The sequence below is a fragment of the Dermacentor variabilis genome, unplaced genomic scaffold, assembly GCF_050947875.1.
Source record: "Dermacentor variabilis isolate Ectoservices unplaced genomic scaffold, ASM5094787v1 scaffold_12, whole genome shotgun sequence".
Taxonomy (NCBI): domain Eukaryota; kingdom Metazoa; phylum Arthropoda; class Arachnida; order Ixodida; family Ixodidae; genus Dermacentor; species Dermacentor variabilis.
Genome location: NW_027460280.1, coordinates 57,073,520 through 57,089,501, shown reverse-complemented (window position 1 = coordinate 57,089,501; position 15,982 = coordinate 57,073,520).

Below are 15,982 nucleotides of genomic sequence, written 5' to 3'. Positions count from 1 at the left end.
TAAAGTTACGACAGCATGACAGATCGCCTAAGAGCGTAACAATCCACCGCTACCGTGACAAGAAAAGTATCTCCTTCCCCGACAACGCGACAGACGGGCAGCTCATGCAATCTTTGTTTCTGTTCATTTCAAACGCCTCTACGAGTTCTCTTGTAAGTTGATCAGAATGCCTGCCTATCACTCTAGTCTTTTGGAACAAAGGTTTGCAGCCACAGCCACAGAAATCACATCAAGCTCGTGGTCTCAGCGCCGTGTAAGTTAGCGACTCTGTGTAGTTGCGTGTAAAGCATCAAAGAGCAGAAAAGGAAGTGCGTACGGAGCTTACAACACTGTTTATTGATTGTAGCTCGTGTGTCGTATACTTGAACCTTTGAAGTGCGGCAGGACGTATACGAACGGCAGTGATAGGTTACTTGAACATTCGAACTTAATTCTGATTGGCACAGGTGGGAACCAGCGGCTGCATTGTAAGATGTTCGGGTGCACTGAGCGTTTCAGTGACGTTTTTATCTTTGCAAGGCACGGAACAACAACAAAAACAACAACAAAAAATTAAGAGAGAAACTTTAATGTCGAGGCACGGAACAAAAATGAAGAATTGTAGAACTAGGTCCTGATAGGTCCTGATATGTGTGTGAGTGAGCTTTGGTTGCTCTTTAGAGGCAAAGAATTCCAGTTTATTGATAGGCATCACTAAATGCGATCTGATTTTGTGTGTTACTGTTGGTCGTGACGTGGCCAACGTTTCTGCGCATGCGCTTCGCTCTGCATGCGAACGCTGGAAAGATATAGAGTAAGTTGTAAGTCCAAGCGTGTATTCCGTGCATGTATTTTTAGTATTGCGTCTTTTTGGTTTGTTCGACCGCAGTTTTACTATGTGCAAACTCCCGCAGCAAGCGACTCTTATGTGCATAGCCATCAAATGTGGACACAGTAGGAAATTACAACGGCCTGTCGCAGTGATACACCTACGCTTATTGACCACGACTCTTATGCTTCAGAATGCTTTTGTTCGAGTATCTGGGTGTCCCTTGCGACATCCGTGTAATTGTCTGGTTCAGAAGAAAGGGCACTCCCTCATGCACCTTCTTTCTGATTAATAATGCGCCCGAGAGATATGAGCTGGTTCAGGAGCACGCATGCCCGTGAATGCCTTACGCTCTCTACCGGCCACTGATTAGTTGGTATGGTGATCGCTACTGGTAACGTTGGCCATCGTGGGCGGTAAGACACAAGGTAGCTCTATCCACACACAGGTCACTGGAAAAGACAGAACGCTTTCAGTGGAAGCAGTCACCTGCCTCGTGTACCACACCAGCGCAGCGTAAACATATAGGCACGCTGACGGGGTCACGGTGAGGGCAGAATAAAAAGGAGAAGCAGGGGCATCACAAATGTCAAAATACGTCCCCGTGACGATTCGGGGGCCGAAGTCACAAAGCTTTTCATTCGTAAGTCTTACGTGTTGCTGGCTGGCTGCCTTCCCTCTAGTAACATATCCGACGTCGCGATTGGACGGCATCTGATTGCATGAGCAATTTTCGCCTAAGATCTTTTTTAGGAACATACGGGCGCCCGTTGTTTAGCACGCCCATGGCGACCAGTGGGTTTCGAAACAATCGGGGTGCTGTTGCTGAGCGCGGCGCTGGCGGTTTGCCTTCTTCCGCTCTTAATGTGCGCTGAGTTATCGCTGCGGTCTCACTCTCGTTTCGACCCGGCCCTGGATCGATGGAGAGGTAATCGCGGCCGCCCGTGCCAAATGAGCCGGAGTTAACGCGCCACGAGGTGCTCGGTCGGCTATAGCACAATATGGCCCGCCTCGAACGCGCTGCAGAGCGGCGCGGCGCGGCGCGAGAGGGTTGCGGTAGAGCGGATTGCAGTTCGGGCGCTACGGTAGCGCCGACGAGAAAGCGCCATCGGTTCCCGAAAGCTGGCCAGTCACCCTTGAAGCGATCGCAAAGCGATTTTGGCAGCTGCAGGCAGTTTTCAGTGTTGCCCTGCCACTATTCGCACATAGAAAATCAAGCGAAGATATAGCATTTATCGCCCCTTCACCACGAAGAAGGAAGTGACAAAACGGGGTGCTAGTTGTGCGAGCTGTTCAGTCTTACATTGTTAGCTTATTTTTTGTCTTCTCCCCCTCCCCCTTTTTTGTTTTGCTTTGTGTAGCAAAACAAAACGGCGTCCAGCTGTTTTTCTGGCGGTATATTCGGCATCGCCGCTTTGTGAGCCGTCGTCGTGCGCCACCAGTGGCGACCGCACGAATCAAGTGGACATTTGTTGGTATGCCTTTTTTTACATCAGTAGTAGCGGCCTATTTACTACGTATATGGCTGCACAGTCATGTGCAAACAGGGCAGTGCGAATGTAAGAGGGAACACTTTGCTATCTTCTCAGCCTGCGGCTGACGTGGAGAAACCCTTCCAAGTACTTAGACATGTCGCTGGTGGTGGACTGAGCCGCCGGATTGGTATTTTACCTGACGCTGTCGTTGCTGAAGAAAGGAGCACACACGGATACGAGGCGGGCTCACAAATTGAGATCGCTATTTGTGTTGGCACTGTGCCGAGATGATCTTTTTTACTGATCTCAAACGGTTAAAGCGCTAACATACCGAATGTTAAACAGCAACCATGCAGTTTGTTTCTATTTAACTTAGGGTCTTAACGTGAGACGTTATATGGGGACATTAGTTAGTCGACTGGCGTGGCCTGCCATCTTTGATAAGAAAAGAAAGACTGAGCGCAGCTTCTTCGCGTGTGGAAAGCAAGCAAGTAACGACGCGGTAAAATTCGGGAATCTCTGAATTGAAGCAGAATTTATTAGCCAGGTATTTATTGACCTGATTTATTGATCTTTACTTGCCGGTTGCATGTCGCAGAAATTTACAGCGGCGCTAAAACCGCACGTGATTTCTGGAATTAGTTTCCTTCGTTATTTTTTTTTTTTGCACATGTGTACATCTTTTAGCACATTAAGCGAGCTTAATTGGTAGACATCATCAACGATTAATCCCTCGTTGTCACTCGCGTCAGATGCACCTTGTAAAGTTGCTCCCCCTGTGGCGTGTGACATTTGGCTCTCCCATACACACCACCAGTGAGGGAAAACTACGCAGCCGTGAGAGACCGCTCTTCTCTGTCTGGTCCAATTTCCGGCTCCTCACAGCCTTTTGACCTGCCTATCGATCCAAGCGGTGGAATTTCATTTCACGGAAGTCCTTTCACTCTGAGCCATGCACGTCTCGTCAGCCTTGTGAAGCTGCCGACACGAAAGGAATAAATGAACATCAGACTGCAGATGAGCTGAGAAGGCTCGAGCGAACAAATACTGCCGTCTGAGCGGTTAATAGGAGAATGGTAAACTCGATTTATAGGCACGAATAAATCTCTATCAGACACCCATTAGTACATTCTGAGTGACATTAATACGTTGACCTTCACTCGAACTTATAAGGTCAGCCATTCCAGTCGCGTACGTATTCGGCCTGAATATGCGAGGCGCTCTTGAGTTTCGGACAGCAGAATGTTGGTACTTTGAGAACTGGCGCAGTATCACTAATCGTTCCGAAGCAAAAAAAGATACGTCGATCACTGGAACGTTTCCAAATTTGCCACTCACCGTGTCGCTAAGAGGTATATAGCATGTTGTTGTGTGAGGAGCAAGAATAAATTACGGGTAAAGTAGATCAAAATGGTGGGAACACGGTCCTGGCAGTGACGACAGATTGGGCAAGCCACCGTTAACATAGCCCTTCGGCAAATGCAGGTTAGGTCTTGCCTGGCCTTCTCAATACCCACGCACTGTTTCTAATGCGGTTGTTGCCAACTTGCGATTAGTCCTTCGGTTGTTCGACTAAATAGATCATGCCTTGCTGTAGTGCGCGCCGCGCGACGCTTCGCAACGATGAAGAAATTGTTTGCTGCGAATGTGGTTTTTTGCTTTCACGCTGCAACTTTTTCATTCAAGACAGAGAAAATCCAGCAAAAAGCCGTGGAAATGTGAAGCATACAAAACAACTGGTTCGTCAGACGCCGATCACTAGCCTGCCAGTGTTGTCCGGTAGGTGCAAGTACTATGCATGTTTTCTCATTGGAGAGCTTACATGGCCAGGCACGGCGCACATGCCTGGGACGTTCTCGGAGTCCTTCAACTTATGAAACAATCGCGTTTGCCAGATGTTATGAAATCCCAACATACATCACTCTCGATTGTCTCAATGCCCACACTCGTCATCTTTCCCGCATTCCCGATCAGCACCTGGTCCCCTTGCCTTCACAAAAATCTCAAGCTATAATTTCAGAAGTCATCGCATTTATATTAGAATATACACTAGCAGCAAGATCTTCATTTATTTCGTGGTGTCTCCAACAGACACACACGCGGCTTATACAGCACCGGAGATACCTAAGAAAGCTGATCACCCAAGAATGGTTATATAAAGCAGACAGCCCTACTATTATTAATGCGATTGGCATTCGTCGGGAACTTCGCTCAGTTTGCGATGTCTGTTTGTCCGCGCCTAAACGCTCTCCCACCTACTCGGGTCACTGGGTAGTCCATGGTTTTATGGATAGAGCATCGGGCTGCTGTGCTGAGGGAACCGGGTTGGAAACCAACCGTCGGACCAAGTTGGGTCATTGGATGTGTAACACTGGGTACGCGCCGCTTTTCAATGAACCTCCGTCGCGCCAACTTGGATCACTGGCTATGTGCCACATGGTATGGGCCGCGCGTGGGAGCATTGCTGTGCCCAAGAAGTAACCTACGAGATTCTTCTCAGCTGTACTAAGTGTACGTTGGCCAAACTGGCCGCTGCCAGAAGCTGCAACGGGAGCTTGAAGAGGAAGAAGACTCCGTCCGGCTGCAAGCACGCCTCTTACATGAAGTGTTGCGGCGTTGGCAATGCGATGTGTCGCTATATTGGTCGCAATGCTAATCGCGTTAACCTAGACATTCATCGTGAGATGGGTTGTGCTATAAATATTTATTGAATGAAAATTATAGAGACTGAATGCACACCTATACTGGTAGATCGCTCTCGTCCATCAGCTCAACAGGTGCCGTCAATATGATCTGCGCTTATATCACAATTAAATTTAAATTTTCGCATATGAATCAACTGCGACAGACCTTGCTGCCCTTCGTGCTGTTTAAAATATCTCCTGCCTGAGCGATCTCTCGAAAAGGTGATATTTAGCGACTAAAAGGCAACCCGTTGGTTTTTTAAATTTACCTTACATCACAAGACTCACGAGCAATCGCTATATGTGAAAAGAAATGATCACCATCAAGCTTTTGATAAAGGACAGGGCATACATAATATTTCAGCGGCTTCCAGGGCATACCGGCATTACTGATAATGACTTCGCCCACGAGGTTGCCCCGTCCGCCCATGAAGGAACACGAGTGGTTAGGACTTTCCTGTCGAGAACGGACGCTACAAGAAAACTTGATCTCCTGGTTCTAACTATCACGCATACATATTGATCGCATCGTGGTTAGGAATGGGGATCGCAAAACGGTTCAAGAGAGGACACAGGACGTCGTCTACAGCAGCTGAGTTGACCGGAGTTCGAGAAGCAATTCGCTGCATACTGCAACAAAGCCTCGAGAAGTGGACAGTGTTCTGTGACTCAAAACCAGCACTGCACCTTATCAGCAATTATATGAATGACAGAACCGCATATAGTCTTCTGGTTTATGACATCATGTCTCTGCTTGCTGAGGCGTCTCATTCCGGGCATACCGTCGTGCTGCAGTGGGTTCCTGGCCCTTGTGGAATAGCTGGAAATGAACAGGCTGACGCGGAAGCAAAAAAGGCGCACACTGACGGAATCATTATAAAAATTCATTTTTCCCGGCATGACATTAACGCCTTGCTCCATAACTCCATCAAAACTTCTATGGCGGGACATTGGGACAACATCGAACATCGGCAAGAGCGCCTCCATAGATTTGACGCTGCTTTACAATTCCGGCTTCCACTTCGTTTGCGGAGAGGCCAGGAAACACTCATTCATCGATTACGGCTGGGTGTGGCATACACCCACCGATACCTTCACAAGATTGGACAAGCACGGGACCCTGACTGTAGCGTCTGTCACACGCCCGAGACAATAGCTCACGCACTTTGCGTGTGCCCTCAATATGCGACCGAACGAAGAATACTCAAATCTACTGTTGACTGCTTGGACTCCCGCCCCTTTTTAAAAGAAAAGCTTTTGGACGCGTGGAGGAGTGTTGATTGTGCCCAACGTGCCATAAAATCACTTTTGAACTTTCTAAGTGAGACTGGTTTATACGATCGCCTCTAGAACCTGTGAGACGTGCAGCCAGTGCGAAATGTGTTTGCGCAACAACTTTTTGTGACAAGATTACCTTTTGCGTTGACAAGATTACTCTTGCGTGTATTGCGTGTACCGTTCGCCCCCGCATATTGGACAACGTGTATATAGTGGCTCATTGTACCATAACACAATCACCCGCCACCTATCTTCCCCTGTATTTCCCACTTCTCCTTTCTCCAGTCAGGAGTAGCAGGCTAGAGGCCGATCTCTCCAGGCCGATCTCTCGTCCTTTCTCTTAATTAAAATCTACACCTCCTCCTCCTCGAAGTGTCTTCTACATAAACTGGATACTTCTTTAAAGCTGCAACTGCCATCGCGAATATCTCGCTCCGATGCAACATTGTTATGCCGTCTCTATTTATTTAAAAAACACCTTACAGGCCCTGTCGGGCATTGGGTAAGGGGGGCAATGTAACAAAGAACTGTTAAGTACAATGGAAACAACTCAAAAATAAACCTAAAACAACTGTACAGTGGCTGAACTAAAAAACAAAACAAAGCATAGCATGATCAAGCATAGCAGATATATTTGGTGTTACTTATCGGTGTGTTACTTACAAAAACTTACTCGTTCCGCATTGGAATGCGTGACACCTACGTGCGAATCTTGTGGAACCGAATATACCATTGAACATCTTATGTGTCTTTACACCTTATGTGTTCCTGTTACAAGGTACAGTGCCGCCGTCTCCTGACAGCATTAAATCAGCTGGGCTCGGGACCAACTTCAGAAGCGAAGATCCTGGGACCATGGTCGTGTGTGTCGGTGGCGCAGAAAGTAACGAGGGCGTTGCTCCGGCACCTAAGGTCAACACGTCTCTGCGACTTGTTATTTGGTGCGCACATTCAAGTGTGCGCGATACTAGTGCTCTCTCTCTCTCTCTTCCCTTCTCCCTCACTTTTCACCCCTTTATCCCCCCTGTCCCAGTGCAGGGTAGCGAACGGGAGGCGCGGCTGGTCAATCTCACAGCCTTTCCTTGTTTCTCTCTCTCTCTTTCGTTAGCGTGTTCTCTTCGTGCATAGGAACAATATTTATTTTTCCGGCCAAACAAGCTGCCATCAAGCTTTGGATTCCATTTCTGCAGCTGGAGACACGACGAAATCAATTCCGCGGACGAGCGTGGTGTGGTTGAGCCGTAACGAATTGCGCCGCAAGCAGCACATATATTTTTTTATTCAAGTACCCTAAAGGCCCACGCGGGCATTACATAGGGGTGTTACAATGAATTAGTGATAGATACAGTATACGCATTCAAACAGATAATGCATGCTACATAAAAGAACACAAGCAGAAAAACAGGAAAACAAACAAAAAGAAACCAGTAAGAGCAATACAACGACACGTCCTAAACGCAGAGATACATATAGATTTAAAATGGGTGTTACACAAAATCAACGTTACTTGGTCACTTTATACAAGGAAAAATACTTGATAAAAACGTACACATACCAGCAGATACTGCATAACACAATGAAAAGCTCAAGAAAAAAATTTATGCAGCACAAGTGACTCTGCGCTAACCTAGAACAAAACCGTTTGCGCAAGGAACATAAAAATATGGTGAGGAAAAAAAAAGTAAAATAACGGTAAAAAATAAATAAATAAAAATAAATAAATAAAAGAAAAGAAAAAAGGCGCGCAACAACACAGTGATGCCTATAACAAATGAGCAAGAAACTACTATGTTAGTACGTTAAAATACTGTTTTAGTTTTGCTAGGAAATCATCGTGACTTAGAGCTGACACGATTTCATTTGGTAACGTATTCCAGTGATATATCGCGAGAAAGAGGGGCTAGTGTCTCAAGAAGTTAGTGCGCGCAAGAACGGGCGGCACTTTGAAGGGATGATCAAGGCGCGGGAAGATACGATGTGGCATGCGCTGAACGACGACCCGCAGTGATATAGCTTGTGAAAATGGGAAACAAGTCCCATCAGCCTTCGATTTTCTAGCGAGGGGAGATTTAGAGATATTTTTATGTTAGTGATGCTAGAAGTTCGTGAGTAATTTTTCGTGATGAAGCGGGCTGCTTTGTTTTGGACCGACTCAAGCTTGTTTATGAGGTACGATTGATGCGGATTCCAAATAAAAGACGCGTACTCCATTTTCGAGCGAACTAGTGTCGTATAGGCTAATAATTTAGTGGACTTGCTTGCCGAGTAACGGTTACGCCTAATGTAGCCAAGGGTTTTACACGCGCTGCTAGTAATCGCATCGATGTGATGATTCCATGAAACGATTGAAGATAAATGAATTCCCAAATTGTTTGCGCATGTGCTATACTGATGTCGTTCATCACGTAACGGGTAACCCTAGGGTTACTAGATCTAGTGAAAGCTATAGCCTTAGTTTTTGAAACATTTATTTCCATTTGCCACTGTTTACACCAGTCGGTAATTTTCGCGAGGTCAGATTGCAAAATGTCATTGTCGAAAGAGTTAATTATTCTTCTATAAATTATACAATCATCTGCAAATAGTCTTATTATAGATTTAATATTATTGCTGATGTCGTTGACGTATAGCAGGAATAAAATTGGTCCCAATACAGATCCCTGCGGCACTCCGGATTTAACTAGTGATCGCGGAGAAGAAAATTCATTAGTAGTTACAAATTGGTACCGGTTAGTTAAAAAAGTTACTAATCCAATTCGTTATCCTGCTATTTATATTAAAATGGCGAAGTTTCAATAATACACTGTTATGAGCTACCTTATCAAAAGCCTTCGCAAAATCAATAAATATGGCGTCTATTTGTGATGAGTCGTTAATAGCTTGGTGCAGGTCAGAGACTAGCTCGAATAACTGCGTCTCACATGAGCGACCCCGTTGGAACCCGTGTTGGTTAATGAAGAGGAGATTGTGCTCGGTTAGGTATTTCATAATTGCTGACGATATAATGTGTTCTGACAGTGTACATGGAATACTGGTCAGTGAAATAGGTCTGTATGACGGGTCACCGGACCTAAAGATTGGAATTATTTTAGCTATTTTCCATTCGTCAGGAACGCATCCTGGATCAGTAGACTGTTGGGAAAGAGAGGCGAAAATGCGAGATATCACTGGTTGAGTCATTTTTAGAAGTTTTGGACAGATTCCGTCTGGACTGCGGGAGCCGAGCTGTTACAAAGACGATCAATAGCAGTTTCAATGCCCTTTTAGGTGATTATGATATCATTCATGATGGAGGTATAACAGAAACGAATTCAATGTTTGCGGGAACGGGAAGTTCACTTGTAAAAACAGAACAGAAGAAATAATTTAATGCAGTAGCGACCTCCGATGATATAAGGAATTCATTGTCTTTCTTTATGGAAATGAAGCCTGATGATGATGGTTTGGGGTTTATTACTTTCCAGAATTTTTTTGTGTTGTGGGCTAACATGTTGGAAATATCATGGTTGAAAAATTTGTCTTTGGCTGCTTCACTTTCGGTTTTGCGTAACTTGGATTGTTCCCGATAACACTTCCAGACATCATCAGATGTCTAAACTTTAGCTTTTGAATAAGCGCGCTTCTTTTTTTATTAATACAGCGCCTTACGTGAGAGGTGAACCACGCACTTCCAGTAGACGGAGTTACTTGTATTTTTGGTATGTACTTTTCCTTAAATTCAGTCAGCTTATTGCAAACAATCATCCAGTTAGCATTGCTATCATGATTATGCATGCCGCTCAAGAATTCTACACAAAAAGCCGAGAGCTCGCTGGTGATCATGTCAACATTTGCTCGCGCATAATCATAAATGGTTTTCTTTTCCTGTACATTTGTTTTGCGCTTTATATCGTACTCACAGTGAAGGACGTTGTGGTCACTAATGCAATCTAACACATGAACAGACACGTTGACAGGTTCAGGGGTCAGCACAAGATCCAAGATAGCATCCCCCGTGTTGGTAAGGAAACTATTTGGCTTAATCCGTAAGAAGAAATGACGTCAAAAAAACCCTTACATTCTGCTTTCCTTGGGCCGCCTTCAGCTGTAACCGTCTGCCAGTTAATTCCAGGGTAGTTAATGTCACCAGCAAGAATAATAGGTGAGCCGGGAAATTTGTTACACACAAAGCTTAGAGATTCGCTGAGGCAATTAATTAACTTGTCTTGCGAGTGTGGAGGACGGTAACAAACACTAACGGCACAAGTTACACGTGAGATCTGAAGCATGACCCACAAAATTTCAATACAGGAACCCGTGTCAAGTAGGCGTGCTTGGAATTTTTTTTTTACTGCAATTTTAACACCACTACCTCGTGTTGCTACCCTGTCTTTTCGAAACAAAATAAAGTTTTTAGAAAGAGATAATTCATTGTCGGACACATCGCAAGACAGCCATGTCTCTGTTCCCAGTATTATATCAGCTGAGCAGGACTCGACAAAAGCACAAAGGTGATCCTGTTTTCTGAAAATACTTCTAAAATTTGCCACAATAATAGATAGTTTTTTTGTCATCTGCATTGAAACGTCAATTGCCATTCGCGGGAGCCTCATGTCTAGGGATGGCGGCCACTTCATTGCTTGAAGGGCCGACTGTGAAAGTTCCGTTGCCCATTATGAGCTTATCAAACTGCAATTTATATTTTTCGTTCTGCTGGCGCTTCGCGCGTGCGAAATCACGGAGCGTTTTTCTGATTAGTTGCATTCGCGGTGAAAAATCTTCCTCGATCCAGACTCGAGGGGCTGCAAGGTCTTTTAGTTTGAAAGAGTTTTTCAAGATATTGCTTTTGTCTTTGCAAGTTCAGAAATTTAACTATAATGGGCCGAGTGCGATCGGGTTTACGTTGACCGACTTGATGGGCTCGCTCTATTTCACCTGCTTCGATACCCAGGTTTGCCGTGACAAATTCACAAATAAGCTTTTCCGTATCGCTCCACTGTTCAGCAGCTTGTTCGGGAATACCCTTGAATACGAGATTATTTCGCCTCATTCGATTATTCAGGTCATCCACAACGATGTTTGCTTGTTGAATCTGTTCTTGCTCTATGTTCTTCAACTGCACTTTAGATTCTTGAAGAACAGAACCGACAGCCGTAACACTTTCACTCAAGTTGTCAACAGTCTCAAGTCGTTCTTCCATTTTCGAGAGTCGCCTTTTGACGTCTGTCACAGTAGTATGAATATCTTTAAGTTCATTTGTCAGTTCCTTGTGAAATCGCTCGTTCGACACTAAGTTCCTTCATTAATGTCACAAGTTGGTCAGTCTTATCCGTAACCTCAACATCTCCCGCACAGATCAGTAAATGAACAAGAGAAAAAAGTAAAAGTAGTAGGCGTCCACCCACGAAGTAGCGCCTACCAAAGGAATACGACCGGAGCCACACAAGGCTGCATGGCTCCGCAATTCTTCTCGGTTGAACGAAACAGCCAATGCGGGCGCGTTAAGTGGACAAATCAATACCCATAACTAGTCAGTCAATCACAGTGGACACAATGGGGAATCGCAGCCAGTTAGCGATGCAAAAGACCTTAGGCTACATACTCATCTAGAAAAACAGCGCACTGTTAGCTCGAAGCCTTGGGCTGCAAATCCCGCTTGGTCGGCGTAGGCGATCCTTTTTACAGAACAGCCGACTAGAGGGCGCTTCAGGCGACGAGCAGTAACAGGACCGGTGAACTGCTGATTGTATCGGATGAGACGGCGATTTCAAAACATGGCACGAGGTAGTACGGCACGTGTCGCGTTGATCGGCAATCCGCAGGAACCAAGACAATTCAGCCGACGCCGTTAAACCCAGTGCTGCTCACCCTCAGGGCAGTCGGAGCCTAGAAAAACAGCACCAGGCGGCTGCTGCTTTGTGCTTGCGTGCGGCGTGGCTGGGTGCCACTGAGCCACGTAATGCTCGTCCGCGGAATTTGGTCCTTCGTGTGAATCTAGCGTCACTGTTATAATGGTACGGATCACATGCAGTTTTATTGCGATAACAATTATATGGACACTCCAGGCGCATTTCTGCCATCGCCGTTATCGTCGCCGTGTTGTTCCGAATGAAGGCCTAGTACGCTAGCATCGTCCCCGCGCGTCGTATGCTGTATGTGCGAGTGAAAGTGTGCGGGGGTGAGTCGACGATGGCGGTTCAATCTCGCGCAGGGAAGGGAGGAATGCGTGGAAGAAGCGCGCCGTCTTCCGTCGCGCGCGAGGCACCGAGGGTAGAGAGGGGGGAGGGGGAATGGTGTTGTGCACCGGCGGCTGCTGCGTAGGCGCGACCGCGCGGACCCTATCTTGAGAGCGATCTGCCATGGGAACTGAGTGCTGATAGCGTCGTGTGCGCTGTTTTCACCGCTTAGCGTTGAAGCGAGAGGCAGCGCGAAGGTTACTCCGCTCGCTGCTGCTACCGCGCTACCTCACTCTAGCGTTTTGACAGCGAGTTTCCGCGGTCATTGACCGAGATGTGTTCATGTTTGCTTGAGCGCGCCTGACACCATGCTTGTTAATTTAGTTAGTAAGCGAATGTTTACAAGATTATACGGCCCATAAAACTACTATCCTTACTTCCTATAGCTGTCTGCTAATTTGCTATCGCAATCGATGCTTCGCCTTTCGGGCGAAACTGCGACTTTCTTTAAAATATATTTCTGTACAGAGCCTTAATCAGCACAGAAAAAAAATTCCGGCAGACACAACTCCAGCTGAGCGCGACGTGATGGGAAGCATTAATGTTTGGTGGAGAGGGCTCTCATGAATTGTGTGAAGTTTCCTGAGTGAAATGGAGGCCGCAGTTGCAAAATGTGTGGGAAGTGGTGGTATGTTGCTGTTGCTGCCTCAAAACATGGCTCGCACCTACGAGGGGGATTGGCCACACCGGTTAGGTTGAAACGTACACCCAACAACATACCAAAGGGTTAAAGGCGAACGTTTAGAATCAATAATTTGTCAATTAATTGAGAACGCAGATTTTGAGAGAACCTATACATCAACTAAATAAATAAAAATAAAATGTAACGGAAAAGTTAAAGAAAATAATAATGATAAGATAAAACGTCCCACAGTCGGTACCCTACCAGCGTAACCTTCCGGATGCTTCAATGAAATTGTGCAGAACATGTGCCGCGGGAATGACAATGGCTGTCGAAGGTGAAATGATGCATTACAGCGAAGCAACATCGTTTGCTGCGTTTGGGCAGCGTAACGTTCACGTTCGGCGATCCATTTTCGTTACTGTATAGAGCAGCGCGGGCCTGAGACGTCTGAGTCGCATAATGACGATGAGCAGCCTCGGCGCGCTTACGCTTTGCGTTCCTCGAACTCGACTGGGGTTAGAAGCTTCTTGGGGCGAGGCATTGGTGGCGCTGCGCGGTCTGAGCGTCGGGCTGCTGCACTTGAGAAACTATAGTGTGACGCGGGCTCTGTTCCGCCCCACGCCGAAAGCAGAAAGAAAAATTTTAAAGGACTTTTTTATTTATTGAAGAGCGTCGTGGAATAGCCTAGACCAAAATGGTCAGCCAGCTGGAAGGAGCAATCGCCGCTTGTGGGGGAAAAAAAAAAAGACCCCGGCGCGCTTTCCCAGGAAGCCGAGAGCCGAGACTGAACTACCTTCGGGATCGACCCACGAAAACGGTTAGGCAGATGGCGAGAAAAACCGTGCTACACTAGACAAGAATGCTTACCGTTATGCCTGAGAGATCGTTCTCTCTCAAACTCTCTCATAGTCTGTGCACGTTAACTTGATTTGTAACGAAACCTTAAAAAAAAACTTTGTACATGAAACGTAATTTATGGTCCGCGCCCTCGGAAACAAAACTACTGACATATAAATCTCTCATACCGTACGTCTTATGCTTGATTGCGCATTTACGATTACGATTACGCATTACGTATATGAATGTAACGTTTATAAAACAAAATCTGCGCAAGAAAAAAAGCAGCTGAGCGTTTTATATGTCACCGATATGACCGTCACTTCTCGCCATACTACGTTCTATAGACCTAAGCTTACTATCCTCGGATAACTGAAATTTATGTGTTCGATTGTCAACTCTCTTACACCTCTATCGAGGTTACAAAAAATATTTCGCGAGTTATCGGTAATTTACCAGTGTCAGCATCTAGCGGCTAAATGTTCGCGAGGTTCATTGCTATTCCAGTAAACAAACTATATCGGTATAAACTTACCCGCGAATTCTCTTTTAGCATTAAGAAACAGTGACCGAGTTGACAAAGCTTTTCCTTCTTATGTTTTCTTTGCCATTGGCCAGTCGCCTCCGCAAATAACATGTCTAGCATCACGACTGGTTCGAATTTTCTCTTCGGAGCAATTTTAGAGTAAGAGCTTTTTGTGGCAACCAGCCCAGATACCGGCCCAGAGGCTCGCAAAGCTTTCCTTTTCTTTTGTTTTGTTCGTAAGAGCTATTTGCCATTGGTAAGCGCCTTCGCAAATAAGGCGTCCGACTATATGATTGGCTGACACCTTCTTTTAACAGATATGGCGTCATACGCTAGGACTGTTAGTAAATGCAGATGCTAGCCAGTCGCGATGGCGATGGCAGATGGCGCGCGCCGGTGGTGGTCTTTGCAGTATACGAAGTGCACGGGCTTCGCGCGAACTACTTAACCGAAAGTTGATTGAAAATGCGGGCTACCGGAAGGGGGAGTGTGCGGTGCTCCAAGAGACTAATGATGCCTTGGTTATAATAATAATAATAATAATAATAATAATAATAATAATAATAATAATAATAATAATAATAATAATAATAATAATAATAATAATAATAATAATAATAATAATAACTACTGCGTTCACTCTGCAGGCGTTACTATTTTACAGAAGACGGACTCGTACGTACAGGCGCCGGCAAAAGGTGTATACTCCACGCAGATTGCTACTGCAGCGGCGTCGCTCGGCATTTTGGCGAGCTGAAGCACGAAACACTGACACGAGTCAAGCGGCATACTTGCAGATAATAAAGGGCACACATTGGCTGTCTCATCCCAGATGCTGCCTGTAGATGGCGTTGTGATGCAGTTTGCCGTTGCTCCGGCTCCCGCTGCGTGGAGTATATCCCTTTTGTCGGCGCCTGTACATGCTGAAGGATGGGAGGGTGAAAGTGGGCATGTAACGTTCAAAGTCGGGATGCGTTGCCTGCTCTGCGCCATGCAGTGAAAATACACTTGATATTAACAATAAAAAAAAAACAGTACGCCCGGATCATGGATGACAGGTGCCCTTCTGATGTTGTGGTGATTTAGAAAACTTTCGTCCCACTAACGTTTAAACCACTGGGTCAACTCTACCCCCTGTTCGTTCAGAAACTAAGTTCCTCCTGTATGCCGAAATTTGCGGTACATATACAGGCGCACACGATGAATTATCTGCAGTGATGGGGCCTGCGCTACGCATTTACGCCCCGTCCTGCGTGCTGCCCTTTAATGACTCTCGCAATTATGAGCAATGCCACGGAAAGATACCAGCTATCTTATGACGCGGGCGCGAACGGGCGTGAATGCAGGAGTTTGTTCTGTTTTCTGGTAAGAATAAACCAAGTGAGCTTTTTCCATCAAGGGTGCCCTGCTTTGAATTGGGGCGTGAAGTTCATTGATTGATTGATTGATTGATTGATTGATTGATTGATTGATTGATTGATTGATTCATTCATTCATTCATTCAGCGACACACACAGACACACAATGAGCAGTT